This window comes from Ambystoma mexicanum, chromosome 3q (genome assembly GCF_040938575.1).
Source record: "Ambystoma mexicanum isolate Mex_15411 chromosome 3q, UKY_AmexF1_1, whole genome shotgun sequence".
Lineage (NCBI taxonomy): Eukaryota > Metazoa > Chordata > Amphibia > Caudata > Ambystomatidae > Ambystoma > Ambystoma mexicanum.
In genome coordinates, this window is record NC_090926.1 from 747,591,274 (window position 1) to 747,611,732 (window position 20,459).

General features: G+C 47.0%; 1 protein-coding gene across 9 annotated transcripts in view; it reads right to left on the reverse strand.

Moving 5' to 3' along the window:
• The window catches only part of EXOC7 (exocyst complex component 7), a 704,768-nt gene that overhangs the window by 76,168 nt on the left and 608,141 nt on the right, over positions 1 to 20,459 (reverse strand). The gene's annotated exons all lie outside the window — the stretch shown is intronic.

Here is a 20,459-nt window from a genome sequence, read left to right on the forward strand (position 1 = left end):
GGTCGAATTAGAACCTGGAAGAAATCGGGCTCATATTAAACTGCACAATGCAATAAGTTTAACGGAAGAGTAGTTATCCTGGCAAGCACTCAACGAATATGGGGTGGAGTGCGAGCGTGTGTTGATTGTATTTAGAGAACAATTACATAGGAGCAGCAGACAGCATTTTAAATCAAAACACCCTTTTGATGATCAGATCTGTACCCAAAAACGTCTCCTTCGAAAGACCTTAAGAGAGCGTTGAAATGCTCCACTGATTGTGAGGGGCTATTTGATCAAACAGCAGAAACAGAAATATAGAAACTGGATCGCGCACATAGATCAATGATGTACCAAAAGGATGCAGAAGCGATGGATGCTACAAGCTATGGGCTCACATAACACGAGAAACCTGTGGAAACTGCTAAATGGAGGGAAACCAACCATCTGTTCCTTCCAATTAAACCCCATGCCTGAAAAAACAGTGGGTGAACTATATAGACATTTATTCAATATCACCACTCAACAGAGAGATGATCATTTAGTTACTGAAGGTATATCATGGAAAACCAGCTTTGACAAAGAGGACATTTTATCCATAATCATGAAAGCTAGCAGGTCACAACCCCCTACTCAATGTTCTAGGAAAGATCTTTGCTACAGTTCTGCTAAGACGGCTAAATGAGTGGGTCAGCGAGTAAGGCGCTTTTGATATCCGCCAACCAGGCTTCGTCAAAGGCATGGGGTGCAACTTCTCTTAATGAGCCTTTTGAAAACAAAGACGGTCCGAGGTGATTGTATGATCTACATAGCATGCAACAACATATAACACGCCTTCGATAGCATTGTTAGAGAGCGTCTGTGGGAATAAACTGTCTTAACTCCAGAGTGTCCTGCAGATTTACTAGCAGCTATTAAAGATCTGTATACTACAATGTCTTTGCAGATCAGACTTGATCAAGAAGGACACCCGACTAAAAACATCCCTACATGTAAGGGATTAAAGCAGGGATGTCCTCTAGCTGCTACATTATTTCATGTTTCCATTGCTGATCTGCGCAAGGCCATGGACCCTCCACCTTCCTGCTCTCCAAAGATCAATGGTCACATGACACGGTGGCTCCTGTATGCCGAGGACTTGGCGATATTAGATAGAACCCTGCATGGCCTGTAGAAGAAATTGGATATTCTTCAATGATACGTGGAACTAAATTGTTTGCAAATCAACGCCAGCAAGTTCGAAATACTAATCTTGGAGAACAGAAGTAGCCGAAAATCAAAGACCATGAGCTGGACCCTAAACAATCATCGAATCAGGCCGGTTCCAACTATATAATACCTAGGGCGCTATGATAAGTAAAAACCCATGTAAAAGCCCATGGAAACATCACTTAGAGAGCAAAGTCAAACAACTAACTGCTCAGGATATGCTAGTCGGACGGAAATATGGAAAATGTCCACTCCTTCCGATTGTACACTTTTATAATCAGAAGGTGATCCCAGCTGCTGCCAAAGCCTGTCTTGGATTGTCATGAGAAATATGGGATCGCCTCGAAGGAAGGTTCTGGAGACATATTCTGCACCTACCAAATGCTGTCCCTATTGGCCTGTTATCACTACAAGTAAGAGTGGTATGGAAATCTTTACTCCTCTTTAGCAAACTACAAACAACAGACTGCCTGCCCCAATTCAGTATTCTGGTGTCAAACCAAATTGTAGCCCCAGACTGGTCATTGAATATGTGGCTGGGAAGATGTATTGCAATTCTCTTTAACTTGGGCTTATCGATTGACATTATATGTCGAAATCCAACATACGTAAAAAGAATACTGTGGACTGACGATTAGAGGGACACTGAAATAAAAAGGAGCCAACTCAAAAGGCACACATGCTCTCCCAAAAACTTTCAGCTTCTCCTAATGTGACACCGTTATACCTTAAAAGGTTCCCTAGCTCAAGACACAGATTTGTTCCACAGATTTCGGCTAAATACTACATACAAAGACCAACCTATGATGCAGACTGAGAGCAGAAAACACCAAATGCAGACTGTGTAATGCTCAAGTAGAATCCTTGCATCATCTAACCCTGTTTTTCTCAGAGTTGAGATTGTACAGGATTTTCTATCTTTACAACTGTTTGTTCAAGAATCTCTGAGTCAATGCTGAAGCATGGTGCGAGGCCTTGTATTGTGGGGAACATGTCAGGCTGACTTGCGCTTTGGTAACATTTTGGGAGATTAAGGAATTGTAATTTATGGAACAATTGGGATGATTGTGATCTTGACTGGCAAAAGGTTGTAATTAACTAAATGCCAAATAAAAAAATAAAAAAAAGAAGAGGTGGCCAATTTGCAGCAAAAAGGACAGATACATTACTTGTCAATTGTAACACAAACTATTTTAAAGAGGAGGCAGCAAACTTAAACTTAAAAGTTCTCTAATATTATTTAACTCATTAGGGCTTAGGTGAAGGTTTCTTACTATTGGGAGACTTTAATCTACATCTATCTTCTATTAATGCCTCTTCTCCATTGTTTGCTAATATTGCCTCTTATTGTCTCTCCCCCCTTCCTACTGCTCCGTCCCACATCTCTGGATCCTCTTTGGATCTTATTTTTACCTCTTCTATGTCTACTTCTGATGTTTCTTTGTATCCTGTTTACTCCTCTGATCATCATTTGCTTTTGTTTTCCATGTATCCTTCTTTTCTTGACACATGCTTACCTCCTGCTGCTTTTACACCTTCATTTTTCCATTGTGATCTTCATACTTTCAATGTCCCCTCTCTTTGCATCTCTTCCATCCCATTCTACCTTTTCAGCTCTCTCTGTGGATGATGCGGTCTCAGCTTTCTCCACTTCCCTTTCTACCTCTCTTGATACTCTTATATCCTCTCTCTAAATGTCTCCCTTCTCATAAGACTTCGCAGCCTTGGCTTACTCCTCATCTTCGCTACACGCAAAGGGCTCTCCATCGCCTGGAGCATTGCTGGCATAGATCTCGATCTATGTCTGATGGTGTGTCCTTCTCTTCTTATCATACTCTATATGATGATGCACTTCTTTCTTCTGGAGTGCTGGCATCAATTGCCAATGCTGGACAGAATTCTGGTGAAGAATCTCAGAGTACATTCTAAATGTCTCTATTACTCTGATCTCTTGCACTCTCAATCATCTCACCCAAGAACCTTTTTGCAGACTGATCAAGCATAATCAGTAATAGAAAGACACGTGCATGGGGAGCACAGCACTATAGCGATTCATCTGAGGAGTACCATTTGTCGTGAGAATAGATCATGCACCTCTACTTAAAGTACTCAGTGCAGGGGGAGCAGAGAAATATCACCCAGATTGTTTAGAATGGTATCTGGATTGGTGGGATACAATTACAAAATGAACACTAGAGAGGGACAACAAAACAAGCTTACAAATTGTCTTTCAAGGATGCCGGTGTTGGAGGAACAAATTCATGATACAATGGATGATGAAGTGTCTGTTATCTGGGAGCACTATGAAAAAAGAGAGTTGGATGAGCACACAGAATGAGGATACTATGTTACAGGAAGTGAGTAGCTATTTGTTGGAAGTCTGGCCCCTGCCTAAGAGTTAACCTGGGAAACCAACACCACTGGGTATGATAGAAGAGGAGTTATCCACTGAGGATGGAATACCGAGGAGAGGGTAGTACCTCCTAAGGATATCAGAGGACAGATAATAGCAAATGCACATGTATGCCATTCGGGTACAACAGGTACAAAAGAGCTAGTTGGAGAACATTTTTGGTGGGCAGGCATGGACAGGGAAATCAACAGATTTGTCAGAATGTATAGCCGTGTAGCATGAATTATAACATTTTGGTCACTAGGACACCACCGATGATACCTTCTAAGGTGCAGACAGAGCCACAGACTAGGGTGGCTATGGATATTATAGGACTGTTTCATGGGATGAAGGCTGGAAAGTATTATGCAATAGTGTTGATGGATTATTACAGTCATTGGCCTGGAAGTACAATTTGTCAGAGAGATTACCATATATGTACTAAAACATTTTTGCAGTCTCTATTCCATAGGGAAGGAGTGCCTTTTGACATTGTCACAGAGGATGAGAAACAATTTGTGTCAGTAAGCATCACCCACAAGCAAATGGTTTGGTAGAGTGCTTCAAATGTGTAATCAAGAACACTGTACAACCAAGTAAAAGCCAGAGTCTGGATTTGAGGAGGAAATTGATAGATGTTTATTGTACAGGGTAAGAAGGCATCCCTGTACTGGTAAATCACCTTTTGAATTGACGAGGGGAAGGTGCCATAGGGATGCTAGATTCACAGACTGGTTGAAGTGTATGGTGAATGGTAAGAAGGAAAACGCGATTATGTGTTGAATACAAAGTTGTTGGAGAAAGGAAAGCAAGAATGAAAGATGAATACAACAGAAAGAGGAGTACAGGATATATTGGTACCAAAATGGGAGATATACTCAATATACAGTTGCCATACACACTGCATAAGTACGATTCTAGGTTTAATAATCCTGTTAAGGTGCTTAAAGTTACCAGGACAGGCTTCATGCTTAGTGAATGATGTTGGTGGAATCAGATTTGTGTTGCTAAGCTTAAGGTGTCTGAATGGGATTTGTAAAAAGGGAAAGATGTGTTGTGATCTTATCTTAGGTTCATCAGGAATGGAAGTGTGAACAGGATTCCATTCTAGAACCGAGAGCCCAGAAGAGATGAGTGAGCTTCTCCAGTGAAGTTGTCTGTGGCTGTCCTATGATATCCTTGACAAATTAAAAATAAATAAGAAGATGGAACTTATCTGCAAGTTGTGAATCCGTCATTACTAGGAGCATAACATACTAGGGAAAAATATATTTGAAATAGTACAGGAATGGCAAAAAATGCAGGAGTTCCTTCTAGAGCCGCAGCTTAGGACCTTTGGTCTAATGACATTAGGCAAGTATCGCGGGAAGGGGTGGGCCATAGAAGTGTAAGCAACACCATCTGAGAATGGAAAGTAACAATTAAAGTTTGTTTTTTGAAAAAGTGTTTGCAAGCTATATTAGTTTTATTTCGCTATATTAATAAGAATTGTAAGATAGAGTGTTTTTCCTTTGTTTAGTCATAGAGAAAGGGTATGGATATAAATCATTCTGATCTGAAGAACTGTCTTCTCGGGCCCCAAGTTTCTAAGCAAGAAGTAATCTAAACATATAATAAGCAATTTTCACTGAAGCAATTCCCTTCAAGTGAATTAGAATTGACTGTGTTCCTTTTATTAAATATTGTGCCATCTAGTATGGGCTAAATGCATCTGGCAGTGTGATTCATGTTAGGAAATAAGCTATGAGATTAAAACAGGGTATATTATTGAGCTCTGTTAGAGGGCACCAGATGCAGAGAGATAGCATTAGGGAGCGCTGACTGCAATGCTGTCACCTTCTGAGAAGATGATACAGAGGACGAGTCACCCAAGTCAGATTTTAAGGCGCTGCAAAAGGAGAAAATAAAGAACACAGAACCAGCAGGTAAAAGCAAAACCAGTAGATGAGCCTCTCTTTTTCTTAAAAGTGAAAACAATCATTGGGATCTCCTTCTTAAATAGGTTTAGCACAAGCTGTCTGATTCGATTACAGGATCACAAACCCAGTAAACTTATTTGCATTTAGGTACTTCTAGTCAAGGCCAAGACAGCTTGTGAAAAGGGAAAAAGAAAATGTATCAAAAGAGCTTAGTTAAACTCAAGAGCAACGGGCCCTGACCAGATTTCAAATATCATGTTGAAGAAAAACAAAGTACATTGGGCCAAGTTCATGGAATCTCTATTCAGAATAGTGTCGGAAAACAAGAAAATTCCTGAGTCATGGTCAAAGGCGATTGTGGTACCGATCTATAAGAAGGGCGATAGGAACGATCCGATGAACTATCGTCCAATCGCCCTTCTTGACACAATTGGGAAAGTCTATGGCTCCTTCCTTCGAAAGAAACTTACTTTATGGGCCCTCAAGACGGGAATACACGATGTTCGACAAACCGGTTTCACCGAGGGGGCCGGAGTTGACGTAAACCTACTCTTGCTGAACATTTTAAAACTTGAGGCTCTGCGCTCAAAGAGAAAAATCTTCTTTGCATTTATAGACCTAAGGCAAGCTTTCGATACGATAAACCGCGAGAAACTTTGGTCCAAGATAAAAAAGTGGGGATGTCCATCAACAATCCTGGAACCACTGAAGCTCTCCATTCCAACACCTCGATACAGATCAGGTTAAACCAACAGGGTGAGTTGAGCCAACCGGTAATATTTCATAAAGGCGTCAAGCAAGGTTGCCCGTTGGCAGCTGAACTATTCAAGATCTTCATAGCTGACCTACCGGCATGGTTAAACTCAGTATCATGTTTTTCGCCTAGGGTCAAGGACACCCAAATCAAATGCATCATCTATGCAGACGATATAGTACTAACTGATTATACACAGATCGGCCTACAGCGCCTTCTGACACGACTGAACGAGTACATGAAATCAAATGAGCTACTGATAAATACAGACAAAACAAAAATCATGAGTATCAGTCACACTCACAAGAAGGCAGGAAAAAAATTCATATGGCGAATCGCCAGTGATAAACTGAATATTGTAACATCCATAAAATATTTGGGTGTGATGTTCAACAATTCCATCTGTGAAACGGCATGGGTCAATGACCTGACCAGTAGAACTCTCAAACTCGGCCTACAAGGAGCAAAAATCAACCATGACTATGGGAAATTCACTATTGCACCCATATTGACTTTCTATCTACAGAAGGTCATTCCGACCATTGTATTTGGCGCGGAAGCCGGTTGGAACTTGGATTTTCGCTTATGGCAAAGACTAGAAGGTACCTTCTGGAAACGTGCCTTGAGGCTTCCCCACAATATCTCGATATTGGCATTGAGATACGAACTTGCACTCAACTCGCTGTACATGACAGTAATTTGGAAATCCCTCTCCACCATTAGGAAAAGGTATTGTAGCAAAAAAATACCAGCATACGAAATCTTCAAGATCAGAAACAATGACACCCAATCCATATTAATCCAAATTTGGAAACAAAATCTTGAAGCCATCATGGACGCCGCAAATATAAGCCGACTCGAGCTAATCAATCGAACGCAACACACAAAAGAAAACCGAGAAGAATGGGACTGGATGCAAAACATTGAAAAACGCATGAAACTAAAAACAGGCCTTCCATTAGGACTAGGAGAAATCAAATTACACAAGCCACCGAAATACCTACTAGACTGTCCTTCAAGATATCACAGGAACATGTTTCTAAAATTCAGGCTAAATGCCCTAAACAATCGAGAAATGCTCTGGATAAGAAAAAACAAAGATACCGCAGACAATAAATGTTGATTCTGTGAATCAGGTGAAATAGAATCCCTCAAGCATTTGGTACTTGAATGCATAGGCACAATTACCCAGCGGACCTTGCATTTGAATAGCTTCAAACCTCGGAACCATGACATGAATGATTGGTGGTCATATGTAAGTGCCGGCCATAACATCAAACTATCATGCAGGCTAATTGACTACCTAGCCATGATTCTCTGCGATACAACTTGTGATAGGAAAAATCAAAAGTCTAACCAATAGTGACCTAAATGTATCACCACCATAAAGAATAGACTGTGATCAAAGACTTGGGGGGATCGACGTGATGTGGAAGAGATTTAATTGTAACAAAAGTTTGATATTGATTTATTGAACTGTAGTTTTCTTTTACAATAAAAAAAAAGAGAGCTTTAATGGCCTAACGGAAGGTCCTCAAACCTGCAGTACTATGAATGTCCAAAGTCAAGGCATTCCAGAGGTTAGGGGACCATATGGAACATTGTTAAGAGCCCACACTAGTGTAGGATCCTGGAAAGCCAATTTAGTGGACCTGCAAGGAGTTTTAACACTTTGGTCAAATCAAACTTTGAGAGTAGCAAGGGTGAGCAGTAAGGCTTAGACATAGGAGATCAGGGGCTTGGTGGCATTTACAACTGACATCAAATAAAGTTGATAAGTAATTAAATGATCACATAGATGTAACCAAATACAAGTATTATGAAAAACAGACGTACAGTAAAAGTCAATATTACTACTCACTATGCAAAAACAATCTAAATATGCATACAGTGTATAATGTCATGCAAGGGGCTACTCCCCACTTCAGTGTACACACAGTGATATTAGTAGTTTTAGTAATGCAAAGCACGTGCAGCACTACCAAATTAAAGTTGGAGTAAAAGCAATATTATGATGGATAAACAGTCAAAATGCTTAATAATTCCTACACTACATAACCAGTACAGACATCCGATTTTCAGTGGGTCCAGTTCAGCAGTAAATACCTGGAAAGAGGCAAAGGCAGTTACAAGTTCTGAAAATGAAGATTTGGACAAAGCCGACAAGTAAGTTCCAGGCAGCAACGTTGTTCACTCAGAGATTGGTCCAGGCACAGGGACTATCCATCGACTCTTCTCAGCTGCAGGGAGAGCAGGACAGCTGTGCAGGACTGCAGACTGATTGGGCCAACCAATCTAAGGAAAGGAGGCACCTCACCTGGTGAAGGTCTCTACTTGTGACTTGAAGATGGTCCAGAGGTTCCAGAGTAGTTGACTTTGACAATTCTGGTCTCCAACTGCATTCCTTTGGCGTTCCCTTACTTTGTTCGTAGTCTTGGGACTCTTGGTTCCAGTCGGTCTGCTGTAGAATGGCGCTAACCTCTCTTCTTACATCTCAATCCCAGACAGGAAGCAATCCCAGCCATATAATGTTAAGGATGGACACAATTCAATTGGACAGCAGCTGCCCCAATATATAAGGACCTGGCCAGCAAATGACATTCCCTGGCTGGAATGTGGGTTGGAGGCGGGACCAAACAACCCCAAGAACCAGTTCCATCTGGAGCTGTTCAACCATCCACCAAGTTCAGACCAACACAGCACTGCCAGGGAGCACATGAATGGACTCTACAAAAGGGCATGACCACATTGAACAATGTCCAGCCTCAAAGAGCAGGAAGATGGTCACAAAGCAAGATGGCACAAATAACAGGACTTTTACCACATGCAGCAGCCATTTTGAGATTATGGCTTTATTAAGATAAAAATACTGTTTCACTATAGTGCGCCATAATAGAAACTAAAACTATGCTCATTGCCACCAGCCTGTTCTTTGCAAATCTAAAAGGGTAAATAAGTTAAAGTTAACTGGGCCAACTTTCATGATTGGATTGATGGAGGTGATCTATGAAACACATGTGTATGAGCGCAATACAAATAAAATATCAATATCAATATGAAGAGGTTTACTGTCATCATTTTTAATAAGTTAACATCTGATGGTTGCAACTGTTTTATGCGTTTCATTTCCCTAATGTGTCCCTTAAATAAATGTGCAATTAATTATAGTTATGATGATGTATTGTGTTTGTAGTGGGGTGGAGGATTGCTGTCCTGTATATTGTGACCTGCTGTCTCTTAACAGAGTAATTTCTAATTTATAAAGAGAAATAGTCTATTCTGAACACCAAGAATAAGCGAATGCCTCAGTTTGTACGTACTTTTTACAGCAACATTTTTTTTTAAAAAGAAAAGAAGAGAATTCATCTGAGCAATAAGACTGAAATTGGGTTGCCAGACGACTCCTAGACTTTCTATTTTCTTCCCAAATGGGAGAACCTCACAAAAATGGTGGGTTAGGCAAGTTCTGCTGGAGAAGATTAGGTCTAAGCAGCAGCCCTTCCGTTTCAGAAGCATTGAAATCTAGTCTGTTCCAACTCACACAACAGCCTACTTTTTTTTAGTCCAAAGATAAGAGTTGTGAAGTCTTCATGGGGGCACTTGCATGCGGATCTATCAGCGTAAGCATGGTATTTTAAATTGAGAGAAGCAAAAAAGTTGAGATATGCCACAGATAGACGTTCCATAGGACAGGAGTGTGTGTGAGCACTGTGGAACTCTGGATAACACAGCTACTGGCGATGAGCAACAATTGCCAACTGACTCCCCTCCAAAGGGGTTCCAATGGCAAAGGCCACATGGTTTAAACACTTAAGCAGTTGTGAGAAACCAGAAGGCGTCTCACCCACTAGTCTCCAGGCATCTGCCATCCTGTGGCCAGGACACGGCCATCGCTTTTGGATCCAGTTCCTGGGGGTGGGCCAGTGCAGAATCACCTGGGTGAGGGGTGTTCGGGGAGTGGGACACTATATGGTGAGATGCAGTATCCCTGCCCCTTTAGCACCTGTACCCCCATGCTATCAGGTAGGATATGTAGGAATTTGCACCCCCCCCACCTTTCCCATCACAAATACTTTCACGCGGACAGCCCGCTCAGGGAGAAAACCGACTCACACCAGAGCAGTGTACAAGACATGTCCCATTACTATGGTCAGGCAAAGTCAGGTAATTACTGACAATCACTCACACTTGACTTCCATTAAACTTCGCCACACGGATAAAAGGCGGAGCACGAGAGCACACTGAGCGAAGAAAAGCACACAAGGAACAACAGTTTCGAGCAAGCAGCTGACCGAGGGGAGAAAGACGTCAAACCCAGAAGAGTTCGTAAGAAGGGAAATACCCTTGACCTTTTCGGCAAGACGCGGTTACTTTCAAGAAACCTTCAAGGCAGAAAGTGTAAAGCCAGGAAATCATGCTTTGTGTGTCGAAGATACCAAGGGCCCTTCCGTGTAACAGACCAAGGCGGGGAGGAGCAGCAGCAGCTGCCGTGGTATCGTCTCTGGCTCCAAGAATAAAGAAGCGCCAGAGAGAACAACAAAGCCGGTGAGTTGGGGAGACGGAGGCAAAACTGGTCTGTGTTGAAGTCAAGGTTGCAAGCGGCAACATTGTATAAAGAGCGCTGGAATGTACATTGTTAAACGCGTGTGATGAAAGACCTGAGTAAAGCTAAACTGCAGATTCATTTTTGAACGTAAGAAGGCAAGATACAATACCGTTGACAGAGTGGTCCGGCACCATGAATGTGCTCAAACGAAGGTCTCTGTAAGGTATCCCGCCAAGAGAAATTAAAGTAGAAGATTGATGAAAACAATTGTGTGAAGTGAATCGAAGTGGTCCTGCGATGGTTTAAGCAAAACCCATTGCATATTCGAAAGTCTTCGATTTGGTAAAAAGAGGATCTGAGCTCGAACGAGGGAGGTCTATGGTCTGAGCCTAAACGAGGGAGATCAAATGTAAACACAGATAACAAGAGGATTCAAACCCAAACGAGGGAGATCTGTGGTCCAAGCCTGAAGGAGGGAGACAAAGTGTGCACATTATGAAAAAGGAGGTCTCAGCCTGAAAAGGGAGACCCACGATGAACATTGAAAGCGAGAACTTGTGCATGTAAAAATCCTGATAGGAATGGAACTTTGAGACTTTGTTTTACAACAGACCCTATGCAGTAAGAGACTGTTATTGGAAAAAAAGCTCTGGCAAAAGGCCCTGATGTCTGTGCTTTAACTGTATCCTTGTGGCCGAGAACACTGTGTGTGCGAAGCTCGAACGTGCCACCTTATGCCGTGCTGAAAACGTGGGGAAGGGAAGCCAAATGTTCAACTGGCCTGACATATTATTTCTTTAACACTTTTCTTTTTGCATACATCACTGTCCCACACCCTTTTGTATTTAGATGTAAGGATTAGCAATAGGTTTAATAGTATAGGCCCTTTTATTTGACAGTGACTTGATTAGGACTGTGTTATTATTATTTGATGGTCATTGCTTGCTCCCATCCTTCGATTTAGGTTTCGATAGGCGTTCAACCAACCCATTTGAAGTTCAATAAACATCCTGGAACTGTGATCACTTGTGTCTGTCTTCACTGTTTGATACCATGCCTTCCTTACACAGTAGACTGTGGTCAAACGTGCCAACGGGTGCTGAAAAAAATCAAGCATAACAAGCAATGAGAGACATCCGCTGTCAGCCGCTTGTAAGGATATTAGGGTGAAAACCTGAAGGAGAAGGGCCCAGGATGGAAACCACAACCTTCTCCAAGATTGTGGACAGCCATGACAGTTTGGTGATGGGCAGGAAATTGTTACAAACATTACAGAAGCATAAAGGTAACATCCATGTTTATGAGATTCCATCCAACATGTTAAAAAGTTTCAGAAGGCGAGGAGGCCACCAGAGGACGCACAGGCTATGGCAGCCTGAAGTCTGAGCTCCCGCCGAAGCTGAGCTAAGACCAGGGATTGAGCCCCCCCAGGACCCACCCACGGGTCAACCTCAGCCAGCCGAAGCAGTGAGCCCTGGGGCCCACTCCCCCGGTCGAAAGAGTGACGCTCAAAGACCCCCGGGAGCCAGAGAACGAGACCCGTGGCCCAGCCCAGTGAGAGGAGACGCGAGTAATCTGCGCGCCGCTGCGGCAGCGGGAGGAGACGCGGGGCACCGGAGTGGCGGAACTCGCCGGTACGACCACTCTTCCCCCTTCCGGCCCCTGCAGGGTGGACACCAGAGGATCGGCAGGGAATCCACCTGCGGAGGCCCACGGTGCTGGAGGACGGCGCGGGAGCGAGGTGAGAGCCCCTCCCCCCAACCAGTAGTGATCTGCATCGGATGCCCAGGCCCGTTGGCGGGGAAGACGCCTGTCCAACTCTGGACCCGGACACTGCAACAAGCTGTGTAGGACCCGCAGCCCAGGCCCACAGACCCCAGTGAAGACCATCACGGTGGGGCCACCGCAGGCCTGGCCTCGAAGGCCCATCCGGCCCTACTCAGCCCAGGAAGGGAAGGAAGAACCATCCCCGGCCCACGCACCGGCACGCCCCCAGCTGCTAGACGACGGGTGCAGAGGAGTCGCTGGGCCGGCACAGCAGTGGCCGGGTCCTCGGAACCCCCCCCCCCAGCGGGGGTAATGGTAGGAAAGCAAACCCTGCTCTCCCCGAGCGACAAGAAGTGAAGAGGTGGGGATCCTACGCCCAGAACCCACACGGGTGGTGGCCCCTGGCTCCCAATCCAGGGCATGTGCCCGCTCGGTAGGGAAATAAGAAGGGAATACGGACAGTCAGAGCAAGCTGGAGTGGCCCGAGTGAACATCCCACGGTTCTGCCCCGGCGGACGCCACCAACCCCTTTGCGCCCCACCCTCCCCCGCAGATGTGACAGAGGGACTCAGAAGGCCACGAGGAGAACGGACAGGGTGTGTGGCCCCTACCCCGAGGTCGGTGGGGTGTGTACCCACCCAGAAGCTGTCTTCCAGAGACGGTCAGGTCAGAAGGAAAGAGGGCAGACTCTCAATTTGGACCGCTTGATTACTCCCTGAGGGATTCTAGCCGGAGAAAGGGGAAGGGGGGCCTAATGAGCTGGCAAAAAACGCTCCAGGAATATCGGTACCAGGACACCAGGGGTGAGAACAGCGGTCCGGTTCGAAAGAGTGCAATGGCCCAATTGGAGACTCTCCCTCCGTCCACCATAACGGATGAGTAGATAGAGTGGATGAGTAGATGAGTAGATAGAGTAGATGAGTGGATAGGGCGGATGAGGGGATAGGGCGGATAAGTCGATAGAGTGGATGAATTGACAGAGCGGAGGAGTGGATACGTGTACAGTGAAGATGAGTGTACAGAACGGTTGAAGGTATAGAAAAGATGAGTGTAGAGATGAATATATGGAACAGCATAATGCTGTTAATGTGTGTAAAGCACAAGTGCAGAGAGCGGACGAGTGCGCAGAGAGGGGACGAGTGCGCAGAGAGGGGACGGGTGCGCAGAGAGGGGACGGGTGCGCAGAGAGGGGACGGGTGCGCAGAGAGGGGACGGGTGCGCAGAGAGGGGACGGGTGCGCAGAGAGGGGACGAGTGCAAAGAGATGATGTGTGCCTAGAGGGGATGAGTATATACGACCGATGAGTGTATATGGCGGATGAGTGTATATGGAGTGTATACGGCGGATGAGTGTATATGGCGGATGAGTAGATGGAGCGGATGAGTGGATAGTGCGGATGAGTGGATGGAGCGGATGAATGGATAGAACAGATGAATGTATAGACCAGATGAGTGGATAGAGCTGATGAGTAGATAAGTGTACAGAGAGAATGAGTGTACAGAACGGATGAAGGCATAGAACAGATGAGTGTAGAGATGAATATATGGCACAGGATATTGCTGTTGAATGCGTGTAAAGCAAGAAGTCCTTAAAGCGGATAAGTGTGGGGAGCAGATGAGTACGTAGAGGGATGAATACGTAGAGGGGATGAGTGCGTAGAGGGGATGAGTGCGTAGAGGGGATGAGTGCGTAGAGGGGATGAGTGCGTAGAGGGGATGAGTGCGTAGAGGGGATGAGTGCGTAGAGGGGATGAGTGCGTAGAGGGGATGAGTGTATAAAACAGGTGAACGCATAGTGCGCCCACTAGCCGCTCTGTGAATTTAGAAGTATGCCCAATAACCTCTCTGTGAATTAAGTAGTATGCCCAATAGCCTCTCTGTGAAAAGTTGAACTTAGAAGTGCACCCAATAGCCTCTCTGTGAATTTTAGAAGTGTGCCCAACTACCTCTCCATGAAAGTTGAACTTAGGAGGGTGCTCATTAGCCTCCCTGTGAATTCAGAAGTGCGCCCAATAGCCTCTCTGTGATTCTAGAAGTGTGCATTTAGAAGCTGAATTTAGAAGTGTTCCCAATAACCTCTCTGTGAATATTAGAAGCATGCCCAATAGCCTCTGTGGATTTAGAAATGTCTGGTAGGGCATGTAACCCATCATATCTCACCAACACGCTTACTCTCTCCTTACGTCACCACTCAAACAGAGATACTATGACACCATTCGGTATAACTGTTCTCATATCAACATTCGCTGCTCACTCCACATCATTCTAAGTAATCACTGCTGGTTACACACCCCCCCAGCCTGGCGTTCTCCTCAGGCCTAACGCAGCCACTTCTGATCTGAATAAATCCTGCCAGAACGAACACATACACCTGACCTCTCAACCATCACACCTACCGCTAGAAAGCAGCAATTACACGGATACCACACGAGCTGTACACATAACCGGTGCTCACACGCACCTTTTTGACTCTACTCTCTCTACTGATATGAACTTCGGTTCCCAAGGGCGTTCAACCTACCAGCGCCTTCAGACCATACCAATGGTATATAAGGCGCTATATAAATGCAAAACAACAATAACAATGGAAAATGGTTTTGCCTCTGTGTTACAGGAGATCAGGGACATGCGAGCGGACATTGCCCAGAAAATGGACCAAAGGGTGGACAAGGTTGAGGACAGACTGGTACAGCTGGAAACCAACCAATCATCGTCATTGACCCAGGAGATGGAAATGAACTTGAGACTGTCGGCTCTGAAGAAGAGAGAGGAAGAGCGGACCAGGCAAATGGATGATTTCGAAAACAGGGAATGGAGGAACCACCTCAGAATTTTCGGGGTTCTGGATTTGGAGGGAGAAACGGAGAGAGATCTGGTCCGGGCGGTGAGAGACATCATCACCCTCCTCTTCTCAGATGACATGACAACGGAACCAACATTCGACCGGGTCCACAGAGCCGGAGGTAGGGCGGGGGATCCCCAGTCCATCATGGTCCGATTCCACTATTTCACTGAAAAAGTAAAGGTGCTGGAGGCGGCCAGGAAGGCGCGGGAGATTACGTACAACAATGCTCAGGTGTCCATCTTTCAGGACCTCTCCTCGTACACACTGGCCAAACGCAGGATGTGCTGCCCTCTGATGCAGTTGCTAAAGGGGAAGGGGGTGCGCTACAGATGGGGTTACCCCTTTTCCCTCATGTTTGAGTACATGGGCCAGCGGACGACCCTGGTCACCGCGGAGGACATAAGGGCTGCCAGTCAAGACTACGTGACGGACCCGCCTCTGCGGAGGGAACCCATAGGGGTTGCCGCAGAAGGCGCTAGAGGACACGGGCCTCAGGGAGACAGGAGAAGGAACACAGGGTCGAAGAAATTCAGAAAACTAAACTCACCATCCACGGCGAAGGACAGTGAACGGAATGACCCCGCCTATGGGGGAATGGGCCAGTCCGGCCCACGAGGGGGACAGGGAGTTGAAGTATACAACGGAAGAGGAGAAGGGGCCTGGGGGTCCTGGCGGGAATCTCCAATTGAGGGAGAGCAAACCTGTCTGGCCCGAAAGTGAGCGGGCACCATAATCCGTGGGACTCAAGAACACATAGGGTCCCCCTGGACAGCAGGTATGGGGGGTCCCCATGGGAGGGTAGAAGGGGGGCTCAAAGTGGAGTGATTTTCGATATCAGCCTAGCAGCAGGCGGTAGGCTGGTGGTCCGGCCAATTACCAGTAATGGTAGGACTATTTGCCTGGACGCCAGGGTGGGTGGAGGGGGCGAGAGGGAAGTTGGGGTTGTTAAAGTTGAAGAAGGGAACAGGAGGCAGTTAAGGAAAAGTTTGAGGCCCACCTGGAGGGGAGGGAGGGGGGGTAAAGGGGAACCAAACGCAATCCAAACGGAGCTAAGAGGGTGCGGTGCTGGGAGAAGATTAACAGAGAGAAAGGAGAACCTGGTTAATGGCTGAGAACCTGCCCGCCCTGGGCATGGGTACCCTTAATGTGCGGGGGCTGTACACCCCAAATAAGAGGTCCTTGGTCTGTAGGGAATTTAGGAGGGCCAAGCTTGACCTGCTCCTCTCACAAGAGATGCACTGGGCGCGGGGGAAGGAACCCAAGATGCGGGGGGGAGGAATCAGAGAGGTGTTTAGTGCATCGCACTTGACAAAAAAAAGGGGGGTAGTCATCCTGCTGGCAAGGGAAATCGGCTTTGAAAAAGAGGCCATGTTGAAGGATCCGGAGGGCCGATATCTGCTGGTGAAAGGCTCATTGCGAGGCTCCCCCCTGACTCTTGCGGTAGTGTATAGCCCAAACGAAGGCCAGGCTCAATTTTGGGAGGAATTACAGACTGAAACTTTTCGCTCATGGTATGATGGTGGTGGGAGGAGATTTTAATATGGTCTTTTACCCTGATACTTGACCTGGGGCCCCAACCCTCAAGGGCCGCGGACAAAGCCATGGCCCGATCTTTCCAAAAGGTTAACGCTGAACTGGGCCTGGTAGAAAATTCCGAGCCCCAGGACTGGAGACCACTCTTTTACTTTCTACCCAACAATTCACACGTTATACTCCAGAATAGACTACATCCTAATTGATGAGCTTCTCCGCCTGAAAACCTATGTTTCCGGTCTCAGGGTCGACCCAGTCCCCTGGTCTGACCATGATCTAGTCCGTGTCACTATAGCGGGGGGATGGCGGAGTGCCAGCAGAGGGAGATGGAAATGCAACGACTCTCTGCTGAAAGATGAGGTTCTGGCACAGGACGTGCTAGAAGCCATCACGGACTATTTTTAACTTAATGACAACGGGGAGGTGGGCACGCATGTACTGTGGGACGCTTTCAAAGTGATCATGCGGGGAGTCCTCATCAAGATGGGAGCCCTGAAAAAAAGGGAGAGGGAAGCCCAGGAGAGATCTTTGAGAGATAAAATAGCCCAATTCCAGCCGGTAGGTCCCCCCGAGGAACCCCTGGAGAGGGATAAGATAGCCTCCCTGGAAGACTATAAGCTCCAGCTGAAAGACCTCCTGCTGCATAAGACGGAGCGGAGCCTACAACTGGTGAAACAAAAGTACTATGAGAAGGGGGACAGGGCGGATAGAATCCTAGCCTGGAAGTTGAGGGAGGTTCAGAGAAGCAGAATGGTAAAGGCAGTGAGGAACGAACGGGGGACGTTGGGCTATGACACCCCACATATAGGAGCGACCTTCCGCCAATACTACAAACAGCTATACTCGTCAGAGTATGACGTGGACAACGCCCAGATCGAGGGATTCCTGGACTCCGTCCGGATCCCAGCCTTGACAGGGGAAATGGCAGAGGGATTGGAAGGCCCAGTGACGGAGGAGGAGGTTGCGATCAGTCGGATGAAGGTGGGGACATCCCCGGGAGAGGACGGCTTTTCAGTTTATTTCTATAAGAGGTTTCGGTCCACCCTAGCCCCACACCTGGTGAGAGTGTTCAATGCGGTGTTAGAGGGGGGAACTCTTCTGGAAACCATGATGAGGGCCATAATAGTGGTACTGCCCAAAGAGGGCAAAGATCCAACAGAATGCTCCTCCTACCACCCGATAGCTCTCCTTAACATAGATGTTAAGATCCTGGCCAAGGTGGTGGGAAAGCGAATGGAAGGGATAATATCTAAACTGGTGCATGGGGACCAAGTAGGATTCATAGGGGGCAGGCAAGGCTCCGATAACATCAGAAAGACGATAGATCTAGTCCATCACGCCCAGGAGGCAGACCTCGAGGCGAGCCTGCTTTCTCTGGGCTCCGAGAAAGCCTTTGACAGGGTCGCGTGGAGATACATGGAACTCCTCCTCCAAAGAATGGGTTTTGGGGTACACCATTAGGAACTGGTTGTCTGTGCTATATAAAGCTCCAACGGCACGGGTACAGGTGAATGGGGAGTTGTCGGACTCATTCCCCCTCACGCGGGGGACTAGGCAGGGATGCCCACTCTCCCCTTTGATATATGTGCTAACGATGGAACCTCTGGCCATAGCAGTGAGAGCCCACCCTGACATCAAAGGGATTAAGAGAGGTGAAGTGGAGTTTAAGGTTTCCCTGTTTGCTGACGACATCCTGGCATACTTGGTGGAGCCAGGGCCCTCGATCCCCCCCTCTCCTATCCCTGATGATGGCCTTCGGGAAGTTCTCGGGGTTAAAAAAGTCAGTGCTGCTCCCTAGGAGGGTCCGGGACCCGGGGCTGGATCACCTGGATAGATACAAGGGAATTGTGGTGGTGAAAGACTCCATCCGATATTTAGGAGTTCTCTTTACCAGAGATCTTTCAAAGCTGGCCCCAACGAACTATGGCCCTATGGTGGCAGGGATCACATCAGACCTGAGGAGGTGGGGTGGAATGATCCTGTCCTGGTATGGGCGCATGACGGCGGTTAAGATGAATGTCCTGCCGAAACTGCTGTACCTCTTTACGGCACTCCCAACAGGGGTCCCCGAGCAAACACTCTGCGATTTACAGAAGGCAGTTAGGGAGTTTATATGGCAGGGTAGGACCCCGAGGATAGGGAGGGCCACCTTAACGTTATCCAGGGAGGAGGGTGGTTTCGGGCTGCCAGACTTTCTCCTGTTCCACAGGGCCGCCCAGCTGCGCGTCCTTTTGGAGCATATGAAAGAGGGGATGGGCACCTACTGGTCGTATCTGGAAGACATGGACGCCCACCCTCTAAAAGTGCGCAACCTTCTCTGGATGCCGCGCAGGTTTATCCCGAGCAAACTGAAGGCCCATCCAACCTTGGGAATACTCTGGTCGATCTGGAAGGAAGGGCCCACGACCGCACACCTCACCTCTTGGCCCTCTTCGATGTCCTCATTATGGGCTCGCCCGCTGAGTCCCGGTAGCAGGGGGTTCAAGAACGCCCAATCCTGGTCGGACAGGGGGATGGAATGGGTGGGGCAACTGTTCAAGGAGGGCGAGTTTCTCGAATATGAGGAGAGGAGGGGGGCTCTGGGGTCACTCTGTCTTCGAATACCTGCACCTAAAGGGCATCCTTTGTGACCAGAAGTGGGACCAGAACCTACAGAGACAGCTAACCCCCTTTGAAAAGCTATTGGACATGGCTACAACAAGGAAGGGGGCTGTGTCTAAGATGTACCAAATTTTGAACACTGAAAAGTTAGAGGGATTTCGTGGGTTTTGGAATGATTTGGCCAGGGAGGCCCTCTCAGAGGACGCATGGGCGAGGACATTCAGAATAGCATTTCATGGGAACCTTTTCACGTCGGACATGGAGCACAACTTTAAGATTTTGCACGGATGGCGCAGAGACCCGTTGAAACTGTCAAAGATGTTCCCGGGGGTGTCTCCCAGATGCCCGAGGGGGTGTGGCCAAGTGGGAACAAGGGGGCATTTGTGGTGGTCCTGCCCAAAGGCCCAGAAGTTCTGGGAAAACGTAAGGGGGTGGATGGCAGAGGTCACCGAAGAGCTTATCCCGCTACACCCGTTGACGATGTTGTTGGGCCTCCCCCCGGAGGAGGCGGAAATATACAGGTACCCAAGAATGTGGGAAACGATGTTGCGGGCGGGTAGGGTGGCCCTGGCGCAGAGATGGAAGAGCCCGGAACCCCCCTCCAAGGAGGACTGGCTGAAGAAGCTAAAGAACATGTTTCTCATGGATAAACTGACGGCTATGGTCAACAACGAATCAGGCACCTTTCAAGAAACTGGTATGGGGTGTATCAGGCTTGGGGATGGGATGCCCATTGATACCACGGGGTCACTTCGGTGCTTGAAGGACTGGGCTCGCAGAGAGGGGCACCCAAGGTCAACTGTGAAACCCATGTCCAGAGGGGCTGCAGACGTAACACAGCCATTGCACAAGTGAATGTTTGGTATTTCTCCCAGGCACCGAGAGGAGGTGCTCAAAAGAAAGCTCCGGTAGACA